General features: G+C 34.3%; 1 long non-coding RNA gene across 1 annotated transcript in view; it reads right to left on the bottom strand.

The window, feature by feature from the left end:
• The window catches only part of LOC311436008, a 31,820-nt gene that overhangs the window by 1,098 nt on the left and 14,908 nt on the right, over positions 1 to 15,814 (bottom strand). Inside the window, exon 5 of the long non-coding RNA XR_014692534.1 lies at positions 13,132 to 13,212. This is a non-coding gene — a long non-coding RNA (uncharacterized lncRNA). The remainder of the gene's footprint in view (positions 1 to 13,131; positions 13,213 to 15,814) is intronic.

The raw sequence follows: 15,814 nt of genomic DNA, 5'->3' as shown, positions 1-15,814 counted from the left end.
CCTCTGTGGGAGGAGGCCAGGTCTGCCCCCATGCTGGACACAGCCTGGTCCCATCAGCTCTGCAAGGGGTCCACCACAGGGCACAATTGAGCCCATCAGTGAAGCTGGTGATACCTCCGCGAAGACACATTTAAGAAAGGGCATAAAATGCCAGAAGGAGAAGAGGAGGGAACAAGAAGAGCAAGAAACAGCAGAGGAAACATCAAGGCCACAGGAGAAGAAGGAGCTCAGGCTCCAGCTCCATGTTAGAGTAGATGTCCCCTGCAGCTTTTGGAGACTCAAGGCTGGAGCAGAAAATGTGAAGAGGAAGGAGCAGTAGAGAGAAACCACTATGTACTGACCATAATCCCCAAATCCCTGCAACCAGCTGGGGAAGTGGCAGAAAAGTAAGCCTGGGAATTTGAGCTTGTGAAAAGGGTAGGAGGAGGAGGAAGGGTTTTTTTAAGAATGAGTGCATGTGTGTCCCTGTTATCCAGATTAGTAATTAAATATTTATTTTAATTAGCAGTAGATTGGGTTGTTTTTCCCTCAAACTGCAAGAAAGTCAAAACACATGGCACAAACTCATGCAAAGCATGATTTCAATGTTTTATTCAGAAGTAAAACAAACATTGAGCTATTTCTCTTTTCTATATATAGAATATATGCATTCATTCAAACTTGGAACTGACAATCATTTCTCAAGTCTCAAATTTTCATTTGATCAGTCAACAAAACACCCTTTTCTATAGATAATCAGAATGTTTCAGTTTCCTAAAATTATTTAGTAGTTACAAAGCATCTTTCCATGTTTATCATTTTGCAACTCAGATAATGAGGATTAAACCTGTAACATTTCTGGATTTATCTATTTTATGGTATACTACAGTTCAAATCAAGTGTAACTAAATTTTAAAAAGTGTGTCTCTCTCTCCTACTGTGTTGTTGATTTACAGGCCTTAATAGGCTATTAAAGTGGATTGAGAAAGTGAGCATGTTACTCAAAAGATGGTCCCTGTTTTTTATCTCTGGTTGGGTGTTTTGTTGTTGGTGGTTTTAATCATTTCCTGTTTTCTAATCATTTCCATTTCTTAACATATTTAGGGTTATTTTCTGTGTGTTCTCAATTCATGAATTGCTAATAGCTCTGAGAAAATGACAGCACCCATCTGCCTTGCACTCCTGTCTGGAACACCAGTGGCAACACTGCATGGCTATCAGCATAGAGATATATCCCACAGTAACCCTGTTCAGATTTTGACAGAGACAACCAGCACTGAAAATTAAATACATTGTGGCTTTGATTAAAGCTACAGTGGCCAATAACATGGATATATTCTTGCTTGTGTAACTTAGTTTCCTGAGCAATAGCTTACCTTGCATGAAGCCACCAGTAACTGAGAAACTCCAGGTACCATCTCTGTCTCTTCTGCTGGTGGCCATCATGTCCAGCTTACATAAAAAAATCTAACTCTGCAGAACTACTGAATATCCTTCTCATTCTAGCAAGGAGGCAGAACATGGAGGTGTTGAACACTTCATATCTTGGGCCCTCCAGAACTGAAGCTGCCATTTGACAGGATGCTGAATGCATGGAGAGGTTAAAACCTCTCAGGAGTTACAGTTCTACGGTTTCACAAAGAAGTTAGAATGTTATTGTCCAAGACTGTCCCAGGTTATTTCATTGACAATTGAAATTTCATTTGCTATGGGGCAAGTTCATATATTGATGATCTGTCATATAATCCTCACATAATTTGTGCATATGGAAAATTAATGTATTCATAGCTGCAGTCACGTTACAAAATAGTTAACTATCCAAAACTCTCCTACACCTGTGACTGCCAATTTAGACCTACACAGAAAAGCTGAATGCTTTCCTCCCCATAAACATTTCTCTATACCTTCACATACATTCCCACTCTGAAAATCATCTCTGAAATAATGCTGCTCCCAATTCTTTTACTAGTCTGTGGTAGAAAACTGCTCCTTAGATATATGATCCCATGAAGTTCAAAGACCCCAGAGATACCATGAAATGTCCAATGCTGGTATTAAAAAAATAACTGCAGTAAAAAGGGACTTTGTAGAGATGTTACGAGAAAGAATTGATGACTGGAATGTGCAATGTGCTTTATACTCTCTTTAGCTTTAACTTTGTTTCTGTTTTCTCATGGGAAGTACAAATTACATCCCTGGCTACCATTCAAGTGACATTTTGCGGATCATATAGAGCTAGATAAAAAACCTTATAAAGTACATTTTTGGAGCAGGTTTAATTCAAGCTTGATCCATTTCAAGAAATTGCATTCATTTGCTATAAATCATGATTTATAACTCTCCCTATTAAACCTTAAGGTTTCTGCAACAGCTGCCTGTTTTTAATTGCAATGCCTTTTCCAAATGAAAGCATAACTTGCTTGTTTTCTATTAATGTATATTTAAGCTGATCGGTAATTTACCTTATTATTTTTGGTATTATCAAATAAAGGCAGACATATTGAAAAACTATCCAATATTTACATATTTATTATGTTAAGGGTGGTTCTGGAAACAATTAGTTACAAGAGTTTTCACCTTAAGGTACTGCTTAAACACTTTGTGCAGCTGTTAGAATTCAATTGCCACACATAGTGGAATAAAAACCAATGATATTGTACTGAATTAATTTGTGATAAAAAACTGGTAATATTAGACTGGTTGAAATTTTAACTGTTTCAGCATATAGAATTAGATTTTTCCAAAATGACTTCCAATCTGGACTAAAATTCTTTTAAGTGAAATTGGTAATTCAGGAGAATTAAAGGTTTAAATCTTCTTTGATTTAAACTCCTACTACTCTTCCACTTCATCAGTACTCACGTGGGACTCAATCATCAGTGTGCTTATACCACTGCAAGATATTACTGCACTTGTAACATCAGTTAAATTGATAGGGTTAAATGAGCTCCAAAAAAAATGGATTCACACTATAAAAATAGTATAAATTTGGTACAGTTTCTCAACTCTGGAAATTTATCGTTAAAGAGACAAATATCTACGAGAGAATAGCCCAGAGCTTCAACAGATTTATATTACTTCTGTGGTATAAGAAAACTCATTTCCATTTCAATTCCTGTCTAAAATCATGTATGAAGTATTACTAACTTCAAGCATCAAATTTGTGCATATACATCCTCCATCTCTGGTATTCTCCAGTAATCATCCAAAACAGCTATATCATGTTGATCAGATATGTTGGCCATTCAAACTGAACAAATTCAAATAACTTTTTTTTTTTTTTTTTTTTTTAAACACCAAATTTCATGTGAATAAAGAATAATAGAATTAAGCTTATGCAAAATCATGGATTATTTTATTAACCTGGCATCTCATGGTCCAGCTAACATTACTGCAGTTAAATACAGAGAATATTAGAATATAAGAATGTCTTTGGGGTCATAAGATGTCTGACATGCATTTTTTGGCTATAACTGTCCTAGGTAAAGCCAATACTGTTCTTTGCTCCACATCACCCTTTCCTTCCTATTAATATCTATTCAGATTCTTCCTATAATGTCTGTTTGCTTAACCTAGGTATTGGCACTCCACATTAGCATAAGATAATAGCAGTTTTTTTTCTAAGCCAGATAATTTTACAGTAGCAGGTTGGTGATGACTGAGTGTGCTTAGGTTGACAAACAGAAGTGGTGATAACTCTTAGAGGTGATGACATACTGGGAGAAGCTATGAACTAACATTTTCAACCATCTGAGCTGCATCTAAACCAACAAAACTTATTTCAAACTCAGAAAGACTGTGAGTTCGAGAATAGCTAGTAGCTGCATCTATAGACTGTAGAAGATTAGCTGTGTTCATTCTACATAACGCTCAACTGTGCCACTAGATAAAGAAGTATTTGTATTTTATTTTTAATGATTTATTTGTTGGGAATTACTAAAAGAATTTAGATTTTTTGTTTTTACAGTGCTCAAGGGTCAGTCCTATGTATTATATATGTATGTTCTGAATATTCACACTTCAAATGTGACAAGAGTAGTCATTGCCAAAAGAAAATAATAAATTTTATTACATGATTGCCAACAGTAAAGGTTTTGACTTAGTCATTTATAAATAAAGCGAAAGATGTTAAGCTCTGATTTTATTGTATATAACCATCTATCATTAACACCTCTGACATCTATCATTAGTACCTGTGGTACTAACTGTCACAGATACTGTAAGTGATATATTATTTTTATATTTCAGTCTAGACATATGGCTGGAAAATGAAACAGCTGTACTTGTTTGAGCAGCCTGGAGGCACTGCTTCTTAGGCAGCAAAAATTCTTATGATGGACAAGTTGAAATTTCAGGGACAGCCCTACAAACCCCTGCTGCAATAAATGTTCTTGAATTCTTCTACAACCCCAAGTAATATCACAAAAATAAAGACATGGGAATCATTTTGTGCCAGAATGAGACTTTCCAACTTCCTATCAGTGTAAGGGCTGCTTGTTGCAAGCATTTGATTAAATCAGATAAGGTTTCAAGGTAACCAAAATTAATTTGAGACCAACATATTTATATATGTACATATATATATATATATATATATCATCTGAACTTGGAGATTTTATAAATGATTGAAACATTTGAAAAATTATATGCATGCACTCTCCTTGTTCCAGAAGTTCTGATATCTATTTGCTATTGTATTATATTTAAATATCTTACGCTCTGAGGTCATTGGATGAGACAACACAGATCTAAGCATGTTTGACCTTAATATGATTTTTTTTCAGTCCCAGGTATGAAGAATTTGATAGCTACATTTAACATCATTCTGAGAAATTAGTGCATAAATTTAATAGGACAGAAAGGTATCTGATGTTTTTTGGGAAAAAAAAATGTTGACAAGAACCCCTACAGAGTGAGTTAGAAAGAAAAACTATAGCAGAGTAAAGGTGCTTTTTTATTGTAATGAAGCACCAACAGTGATGTAGAAAATATATGGGTTCTAAGATGTCCTTTAGGAAAATTTAATGAGAAAAAACAGCAGCACTAATGCTTTGTTAAGGCTGTACCTGCATGGTGCAATGAGTGCTGGGTGAAGTAGTAAGTTTGAAATTGATTACATTGATTAAGATCAACAGTCAAAGTATTCTTATGCTATGTAAGAGAAAAAACAGGAATTTCAGAACACCAAAACCAGTTAAAATCTTGGTACAAAAGAGGAATCAATGCAGAACTTAAAAATCACTGGAGTTATAAACATCATTGCTGTTTACAGCAATGATGCAAACATCTAGATTACATATTGGATGCAATGACAGAATGACTCATTATTATGGCTTTTAATGAGAAAATTATATGAAATCATACAAAATTCCAGCTACCCAACCAGGAAAAAAAAAAATAATCCCCAAGAGTCATGTTTGACTTTCATTATTATGTAGGAATCTTGAATTATAAAGCTTCTGTGCTTGAAAGAAGTCATATCAAAATCTTTTTCTTCTAACTCATTCCTTAAGTATCAATCTCATACAGAGATGAGTAGGATGAATGTCATATGACTGGATATCTGGGGCAATCCAAAATGCAACTGCAGAAGTGCAAAAGTCACATGCATCTTCTGAAGTGCATCTTATGTAGGCTATTTACGCAGTTGGGCATAGAAACCGAAACTGTTTAAGCACCGTTTTTAGTTAACCTTCCAATTTGTACAGCGAGTTCTTCATGACTAGCTAAAAATAACTGAATATTTAGTGTTCAGTATTTGAACTGTGTATGAATAGGAAGAGGAATCTAGAAAGGTAGTACTTGGTCTACGTATACACTTCACAGGGTCACAAGCTGCAGTGGTAAGGATATCACAAGATGAGGTAAGGCCAAGAGTCAAAGCAATGGAATGAGACACTATTAAAATTTTAGATTATAAATGAAAAGAGAAATTATAAAAACATGATGAGAGCATAAAACAAAGAATGAAAAATAAAGGGTTAATGCTTTGATGACTTTTAGGAATACCAAATGTACATTTGTTCTACCTTAATGACACGTTAAGTAAAAACTCACAGTAGATCATGATATTCTGAATAGTGCATTTGATATTATCAAATGTATAAACTGATACAAATCAATGTAAAATGTTTATAAAGGGAGACTTCTGTATTACTTTTTTCCACCGCCATACACCAATATTTCCTCCCAGATTAATAGTTGTTATTCCTATATTGAAATAAAATCTAAAATATGAGAACCAATGAGAAAAATGTGAAACCAATGTGAAAAATAATTAAAACATTACCTTTCTTTGTTATTATTTTAAATACGGACATATAGTAAGAGAGAATCATTGTCTAGAAGTTGCAGCAACCACATGAAATAGCTGAATCGAATAAGTTAGAAGCACACACTTCAAAGAAGATAGAATTCCCCTGTATAAGTGTATCAGTACTCTACTACTCTATTTAAGTCATTACATTTGAGAAATATTTTCTTCTATTTGGGCTTTCAATAGCAGATTAAATCTGTAAGGTAAATTATGATGTTCTGTGGGTATTTGTATCATTGTGTTTTCCTCCCATAATGTTCTCACATATACACTACAATAATATGAATACATGCTAAACAACAACAAAATCAATATGATATTATAGGATAAATGTTTCATCTGAAGTTTTATATCTTTTCTTGAACATATGAAAAAGGGAAATTAAAATCCAGATGTTAAAAGTTATATTTGCCCAGCTAACTCTTAGGATGGTAATCAAAGATTAAGAAAAATCCATCTCCAATCTCCAATCCTTCTCCAATCCATCTCCAATCCAATCCTTCCATAAATTATATTTGCTACTCTTTTGTTATATGAAATTCTGTATATAGTTTGACTACCATTCATAAGGCTGTACAAAGAAAGATATTTCTGGATCTTTATGCTGAATATTCTCATGTATATTTGGTTGTACATGAACTTACATCTTATGGACAATCCATAGGTCAGCAATGGACCAAAACCATTTTTGATGAAAGCAGTCATTAAATATTCCAAATTGTGGACAATTAATACTAAAATTCTAATGAAAATTAAAAATAATTCTAGACTGTCATTGTATAAGAACAGTTTGGCAGAAAGAATTGTCCATCTACTAACTATTGAATATAATTGTTTCAAGAATCAAAACTAATTCATACAAATCAAAGAGTTCATGAACAGAAGAAAAGAAAATTCATCAAATAAAAAACTTTAAAATGAACTTTTAACCCACTTATATCATCTTTCTTGATTTCATGTTTGGAAATGCTATCTAATGAAGTTTTATCATTACCACTTCGTGCTGATTAAATACCATAATCCTCTTATTTGTGCAGATCCCTAGTGTTCCCCACTTTTATTAAAAGCAGGGTTCTAATGAAGCTCATGAGGTATCAGTGGGTAATTACTACTTACAGTCTGAAATGAAACTAGGTTCCAAGCCATTTGCATTTATGTGCTAAAACTAAATGATTAATGTGGATTTTCACACATTTTTAGGTTTAATTTTTCAGTCTAATGAAACCATAAATTTCAAGCTTTCAGAAATATTCCTATCTCTTATTTAATTCAATATGTAATTGAGAACATGCTTTTGCTACAGATGGAGAGTCCTTTTCAAATTTGAATTAATTTGGTGTTCTGCTGAGCTGGTAGATTAAGTACTACAGATTGCCTGATGTTCACTATGCTAAATCTTAGCTTTCAAAGTAATTAAATGAAATTTTAGAATTTCACAAAGTCAAAAATATTTTCTGCAAAAATGATAGAAATAGCTTTTGCTCACACTGTCTGCGTTGAACGATGCCTGCAAAGTGGTGACAGCTGGAACAGTCAAAAGAAAAATTCTACTACACCAAAGCAAATAAGGTCCAAGATCAGCACTGAAATTCACTATATACAATTTATTCAGGAATTAGACCTCATTTGAAAGCAGCATATATATTTAGCTCATAGTACTAACAACCCATACAAAATGATTACAAAAATGTTATCATTAAAGTAAGGGGAAGTTTACCAAATTACTAACACCAGACTGAAGCTAGAGGCTTTTGGAAGGGAATAAAAGAATACTAAACCAAAAAGAACTTTAAAATAGCCACATATTTAACAATAAATGAAAGTCAAGTATAACTGCCTCAAAACTTGTTCAAATAATTCTGCCGCTGATAAAATTCTCAGGCAAGTGAACAACTACCAAGATAGAAAAATACCTGCTCTTTCTACATCAATATTCAGCACTGTTGAAGAATGCTGTTTTCTATGGCACACATGGGCATTCAGCTAGTCTTCTGCTCTTGTGAGCTACAGGGAGTAAGGATATGTAATTATGTTGGCTATCTCAACTTTTACCACCAATATCTACTGAGTGTTCATGGAATTTTTGCATGAGCATGATGAGAGGTGCATGGCACATAAGTGTCCCCTGACTCATACTGTCACTAATAAAGTAATGCCCAACTCTCTACTATACCTACTATATACAGTGTGGATATAGTAGACACTATATGCAGTGTGTATAGCAGCCTAACGGCTACTTTATCTATAACTATACAGGGATTAACTCGTAAATCTTTCTGTATAGTGACATTATGCTATATTTACTCCACGAATAAGGCAATTGCTTGATATTCAAAACTATCATATTTTGTCCCTGACAGGAGACAGTAGTTATTAGGAAAATGTTACAGGGTTAATCACTAAATCCAGTTGCAAAGTCCAATAAGAAAAAGTGTCCAAAATGTTCACAGCAATAATGGTAGATAATAAGATTGCCATGGATGATTACATCTAGAGTCACCCAAATTACAAATCCCTGGGATTTTCAATTTTTTTTCCAGTCACAGGGGTATAAAATTCAGGGCAGTACTTCAGTTTTGCTCCATGATGTCTGTGACAAATTGTAATGGATCACTGACAATCTAGTGATTCATGAACTGGAAACTCCTTCCTGTTTATATTGATGCAGACATTTCTTGAGGATTCTGCACAAAACACCTGTCTGATCACACAGTATGCAGAACATGAGACATTAGCTATCTCATAATTCTCTCTCTCTCTTTTTTTTTTTTCTTTTTTTTTCTTCTTATTTTTCAAATAAGTGCTAGCTTTAGAGAAGCTGCAGTATCTATTTCACTTTTTGTCACTGGAATTTAAAGACATTCTCAGCGGGTGGAAGCAGCAGACTGATAACCTCAACACTGGTGTTCTCCACAGGTCTTTAAAAGATGTGCAGCATCACATGTTATTCAAATGGTTGCTTTGCATTTATTTCACCAACCTCTTCAGATTCCCTTTTCAAAAACACCTTCTACCTTCTGCAGAATTATACCTTTGAAGCACTGCTCACAGATATGAAACCAAGAGCATGTCAGTTGCTCCTAATCCAGAAAACACAAAGGCCCACCTGGCTTCCTATAGACAGCATGAAAAGAAATTAGCCACCTGCTGAGGATAATCCTAATGGCCCAGCTGGTGAGGAGAAAGCAATCAAGAGCAAGCCAATGGGAAATTATGAACCCATGCCTGCATCTAACTAAAGCAAGATGCTTCTGCCCATTTTGATTTCTGCCCAGAGCTTATTGAAGGTCTACACTCATTTTTTTCTTCTCTTTTATTTAAAAAGAACAATAATGTTCCTGCTCCATAATCAGTGGTTGCTGGATTCCTTCTAACCAAGGAGATATTACAGTGCTGACCTGAAACCGTATCATGAACCCCCCCCCAGTCACACCTAGCAGGACTGTACCAGCAGTGCTGCATCAGTCAAGGATTGTGTGGCTACTTCTGGTGTGTCCATCCTGTGTGGAAAACACATATTAGATAGAGTTTCTCAAGTGATAGTCATCCCACTCAGGCCAACTTCTGGACTATTGATGGGCCTAGCTTTTCAAAGCAGAGCAGTTCTGGGCCTGAAAACGAGGCAGCACTAACAGGACTTTTTGCACGTTCCATGTGAAAATGGCAAACATCTCATAAATGCAGGCATTAATGAGCAATTTTAGGAGGTTAGCATCTATATAAACAGCTTTTAGACATGGCACTTGGCCGGATTCCAGGCTGTCCAGAGAGGCTGAAGAATTTCTCTAATTCCCCCTTTCCTGACATTTGAGATGATGGCAAAACTCTGAATCTCTTTCTGAAGCCTCTTTGCCTCATAAAGTGTCGATAAACAATGTCATAAAGTGTTGAACTGATTAGTGTTGATATGATGAAGCAATTGTGGTCCCGTATAACATCAGCAGCTTGATAACTATTTGTTCTTGGAGGTTTCCGTTGGAATTTAGATATCAGTTTTACCTTCTTAACCGTAACATGACATTCCTTTTTGTCACATATAAGTTTTTGTGCTAACATTCTGGTTGTGTTTCACAAAAGAAAAAATCAAAGCTGCAGTCCTTCGTGAGGCACTACCAGTATTGGAAGTAACATGGCTGTGGAACTGCTACATCAACTATCGTTATTGGGATAGTTGAACAATTTAGGGCTATACACATTCCAAAAGTTTTGCTCTGTATATGTGGTATAGCTGACTGACTTGCATACCTCATTAAAACAATAGAAAGATCTCATTAAAGTATTTGCCTGCTTTTCACTTGTAATGCACATTGTCTACAACGTTTGAATAACAGAGCACAGTTTTTATTCTGAAACCTGTAGAGATGGAAAGGTTGCAAATAAAAGATATTTGACACCATTTCTTTACAGCTCTGAAACGGTTGAGAATGAATTTGATGTAATGGGACTACTGCTCATAATTGGTGGAGTACTTGGGCCAGAGGGACAAATTTCTGGTGAAAATACACTTCATCTAAAAACTTAAATTATGTTTCTTTAACATAGGAACTCCACCACCATGTTCATATCATAACAGTCTGCCTCTGGGTTACCTATATTTCATGGAATATATGAAAATAAAATGAAAATACTAGAAATTCAGTCTAAGACAAATTACCTTCTCTACCACTTTTGTAATAATGCACAGCACAGAAGATGACTGATAACAAAGTATGAATAGCACTCCTTACCCCCCACTCAGAGACATATTTGAACACTTACTTCCTTTTATTTTTTTATTTATCAAAGCACAAAAACACGCTATTCCTAAGGCAGGAGCTGCTATATCAGCTTTGTTGTGAGAAGTATCTCTAAACCTACTGTAACATTAAAACAGAATCAGTAAATGGGGTTAGGATTTTGACCAGTGATTATATCTAGATTCAAAATTCTGCAACTTCTTTCACATTCCAAGAAAAGCAAACTAATTTTGGTTTTCTGTTCCTTTCATAGTCTGATAATAAAGATCTTAAAAAAAGGGACTGCATTAAACTTTTGTCATAAATGAAAACTTATTCTTGTTAAGACCTTAAGAATAAATAACATGCTGATGGAACTGAGAAGAGCTAACACTTAAAGTAGGTTACTACAGTTTTCAGATTTCAAATATGAAATTTCTAAATTTATTAAATATTTTTCAGCTGTATAAAATCCACTGAAATTTGGGGAAAGTGTTATATCTAGAAATAAATTCATATAGACTTATTGGAAAAAAAAATGCAGTAATTAACATACTTTTCTGAATTCCCTATGCAGGCATCTGCTAGGCTTGTTCTGTGAGCTTGTGGTGACTGGTGAGCGTGCCAATGTTATGGCAAATAGGAAAGCTGGTTTTAGGAATGTGAGTAAAGTGATACTCAATTTTCTCTTTCTTGAGATTTTGGGTAGCACTAATAAAATAAATTGATTCATTCTTTAGATAGTGGCAAACACAGGAACATTATTTTTTTCACCTGAGTACTTATTCTTTTGCATCTTACAGAAATTCTCACTTATTTCAGGGGATAATATATGTTAAAAATAAAAATAAAAAATTAAAACAGCAAGCACCAGCTTAAGCTAAAAAGAGCTCTGTTAAAGAACTCATTAACAGTCGACACAAGATTATGTCACACATGCAATGCAATGTTTCTAAATCCCTTGGTGGTTTTTGATAATATAATGATTTAATTTTGATGATTTCTTTATGGTGTAAGTTATTTTTTCTAAACAGAAATTGAAATACACTATTTATTTATGTATTTAGAAAAACAAATATAAAATTACCATCTAACAAAACCACATTTTAACTTTTCAGAGAAAGGTTACCAAAATCAATAGCCTAGAACATTTTTTAAATAAATACAATTACAATGGAAGTTTATAAAGTGCTGCATATGAAATTATATTTCAACATAAAAGATTCAGAATTAAGACTCCTACACAAAGCTTTTTTTCCCTAGGTTCAATGAGGATTTCATTTCCATCCTGGCTAGATGAGGCTTTCATAGAATCATAGAATATTCTGAATTGGATGGGACCCACAAGGATCTTTGAGTCCAACTGCTGGCTTCCCACAGGACCATCTAAAAATCAAGCCATATATCTGAGAACAATGTCAAAACCCTTCTTGAACTCCATCAGGCTTGGTGCCGTAACCACTTCCCTCGGGAGCCTGTTCCAGTGCCCAACCACCCTCTTGGTGAAGAACATTTCCCTAACACCCAGCCTGAACCTCACCTAACAGAACTCTATGGATCTTGTTGCTGTTATCAGAGAGATCAGTGTCTTTAATTATTAGCAGGTTACCACTACAATTGTAAGCAGCCAGCTCAGATAATTTTCAATTTTGTTTTTCCTATTTGTAAACTATCTAGTTTACAAAGATGAGACTATTTTAATGTCTCATTATAATGTCTCAAAATAAGATGAGAAGTAAAACTATTTATAATTCATATCCATATGACTGTAATCCGTATCTCACATCAGAAGCTACTTCTGTATCTGCTAGTTCCCAATTTTAAGTGTTAGGGTTATACAAACATCTCTACAGGCATGCTAAAATTCAAAAGGTGGTTATTTATACTGAACAAAGTCATTGAGCTCTGTCTTAGTCAATCTGAAGCCTGTGAATGTTGCAACACTACATGTACAATACCATCAAATACTACTGTTTCAAAAGCTATAAAAGCAATCAATAGCATTCACCCACCTTTTCATCAGCATAGTACTCAAAAGGCATTTGCCAGTCATTTCTTTATAATCAGAGTACTCAGAACAGCTCTACTTAAAAAGGATGGTGGTCCTTGTAGGGTACTCACCTTGTATCTTTTTGTATCTTTTCCAGGCTGTGAAGCTTCTCACACCATATGGGCACTTCAAAAAGGCACGTGCACAGGTACCTACACACAAATGAAAAAGCTTGATTTGAAGAGGGCTACTACATGAATTCTTGTAGAGGGCCAACATTTAAATTAATGTTCCCTAAATTAGTATCTAAATTGTTCTCAAAATGGTGTTTTTGCATGCCAAAACCAATGTCCTAAAATATCAATTTTAGTTTCAGAAAAGAAAAATGTAGCTGTTAAGGACTAACAATTTTTTGAAAAACATGCAGCAACCTCAGCTTTTATAGAGTCAAGGATGATAAATAGTGCCAGCATACAACATATTTGTCTACTGAGAAGAAATTTGCTATTTACAAGCCATCATAAGGAAAATATTATTTTTGTAAACAATATTTGTTATAAACACCAGGTAGAACCATTAGTGACATTAAGGCCTATGAGCTCTTGAATAGGCTACTGAATAGGCTAGGTATTCAGATCTACAGAAAAACTCAGGGGAAAAAAAAAATACAAAAATGAACAGAAAAGATATATGAAAAAAAAACATTTGTGCACCCTGCCATTCCCTAAAGAGCAAACCAGCAAGAGGTACTTCTCTTCTTCTCTTTGTTTATGACTAGCCTGTTCTAGACTCATTGCTTGTACAATTTCTGCCATGCATTATATCAGACATAGATTGCTATTTAATTTTGATAAAGAGGATGGAATTATACTGTGGTTTCATTATAAACTGCTTTTTTTCTTTTTTTTTCCTTTTATCAGTTTAGAAAAAAAAATATATCAGCATACATAGCACTGAAAGTAATGCAGAGCACAAGATTTTTGTACTACATTCACATTGGTGCTACCATACTGGCTACAAGAGCGTCCTTTATTCAGACCTTGATAAGTGTGCTTGTGACTATGTGTAGAAGACAGAACATTACTTCATTTGAGAGATTTCATAAAGAACTGCTCCTGAATGATTTTCTAAATCTATTTCAAGGAATTTGCAAAGTTTATGCTCCTCTTCCCTCTATCCTACATCCAGAATAGCCAATACTTCATGTGTTTACCACTTATGACTGTTCAGCTTTGATACCACTTTGCTCACTCTCTTTTCCTGAAACATGACATGCTATGGCTCAAAATGTAACTCTTCACATACTTGGGGTATTTTGACTCATGAGAGCCCAGACAGTACAATACAAAGCAAATTAAACATTAACAAATATTGTTTTCATTGTTTGTAAAGCAACTGAAAAAAAAATCCACATCTACAGCAAGCAGCTACAAGTGTCTGCCTGATACCCTGCTCTTGCCTGACTGGGAGAGCTCTGGAAGTGCTTTGTAGGATATGATACAGCACTCTTATAAAGGTAAGGAACAAAAGCGAAGTAACTAAAGGCTTTATTCAAAATGCTTAGAGTCAGCAAAAAGACTTCCAGCAACTACTACTGGTTTTGAGTCCTGCCATTAGAAAGCTATCTGTACCAGACAATGTATTTTTCTAGCATTTGGAACTCTCCTGTCACAAAAACTACAGTTTTAGTAACTACTTAAGTATCTAAACTGAGATTCAAGGTTTTAAGTTTTTCATTTTAATTAATTAATTAAAATGAAAGTTATATATTTTTTGCAATTAGCATAATTTATTGTGTTAATATTAAATGTTAATCTTGTCCTGTTACAACAAAGTTTACATATGACTTACTGCTTTTGAGATAGCAGAGAATGGTCGATATAGAATGGCAAAAAATCGTTTCTGTGTCACATCCCATTAATTTGTTATCAATAACTGCATACAGAAAGATGAAGAGATGAGTGTAAACTGTGTCATGCATTAGGGAAAATAGAATCATATTGCTTGCCATTTTAGTGTTTGAGTTCTTTTATTACTGATTTCCTCTTGGTATTAGATTAAATAGCCAAGGAATTGTGATGGCCAGCAGCACAATACATGGGTGCTACCTGCCTTAGGACACACAGGGGACACAGAGGAAGTATGAGTGATATCTTGCCACTCTTGTTTTCCACTTTTTGTTTCTTTGTTCTTTGCTAGTGCTAGCGATATTTATTTTATTTGTATTTACTCATGTTATGTTACGATAAAATACAGCTGTCAAAAAACACGTTGCTGGATGCTTTTATTTCTAATTCTCCTTCCCTGCATATCTGTTTGTGCTGGGAGGCATGTAGGCCAATTAGAGCACAAATAAAACAGACCACTTTCTTTCCTTTTTTTTTTTTTTTTTTCCTTTCAGAGAAAACAGTGTTCCTGTTTTCTGTTGTATCAATTTGTTTAAGAAACAACTGTTGTCCATTTTGAAATTTTAAAATGTCAATATTTCTAACTTCACTTTAAAGTGAACTCTACTTGTTTATTCATAGTGTGTTTTTAAAATATCAATATATATACATATTTATATATTTAGATAAAAAAATATATATTTTTTTGTTGTTGTTGTTGCTTTTTTTTTTTTTTTTTTTTTTTTACCTTTGTGACTGTGATTCCACTGCAGAAACTCTACATTTTCTAATGTAAAGTGTCAGACATGCCTCTGGAAAAATCAGAAAGTATTTGAAGGTGTTGATTTTAGTCTATTGCATACATATAAATAAGGATAAAATGATTTTCCTAAACTATTGTAATTCAAATGCTTTAAAGTGCTACAGG

Source organism: Aythya ferina, assembly GCF_964211825.1.
Source record: "Aythya ferina genome assembly, chromosome: 4".
In the NCBI taxonomy this organism is placed as follows: Eukaryota; Metazoa; Chordata; class Aves; order Anseriformes; family Anatidae; genus Aythya; species Aythya ferina.
This window is presented reverse-complemented; position numbering and strand designations above follow the sequence as displayed.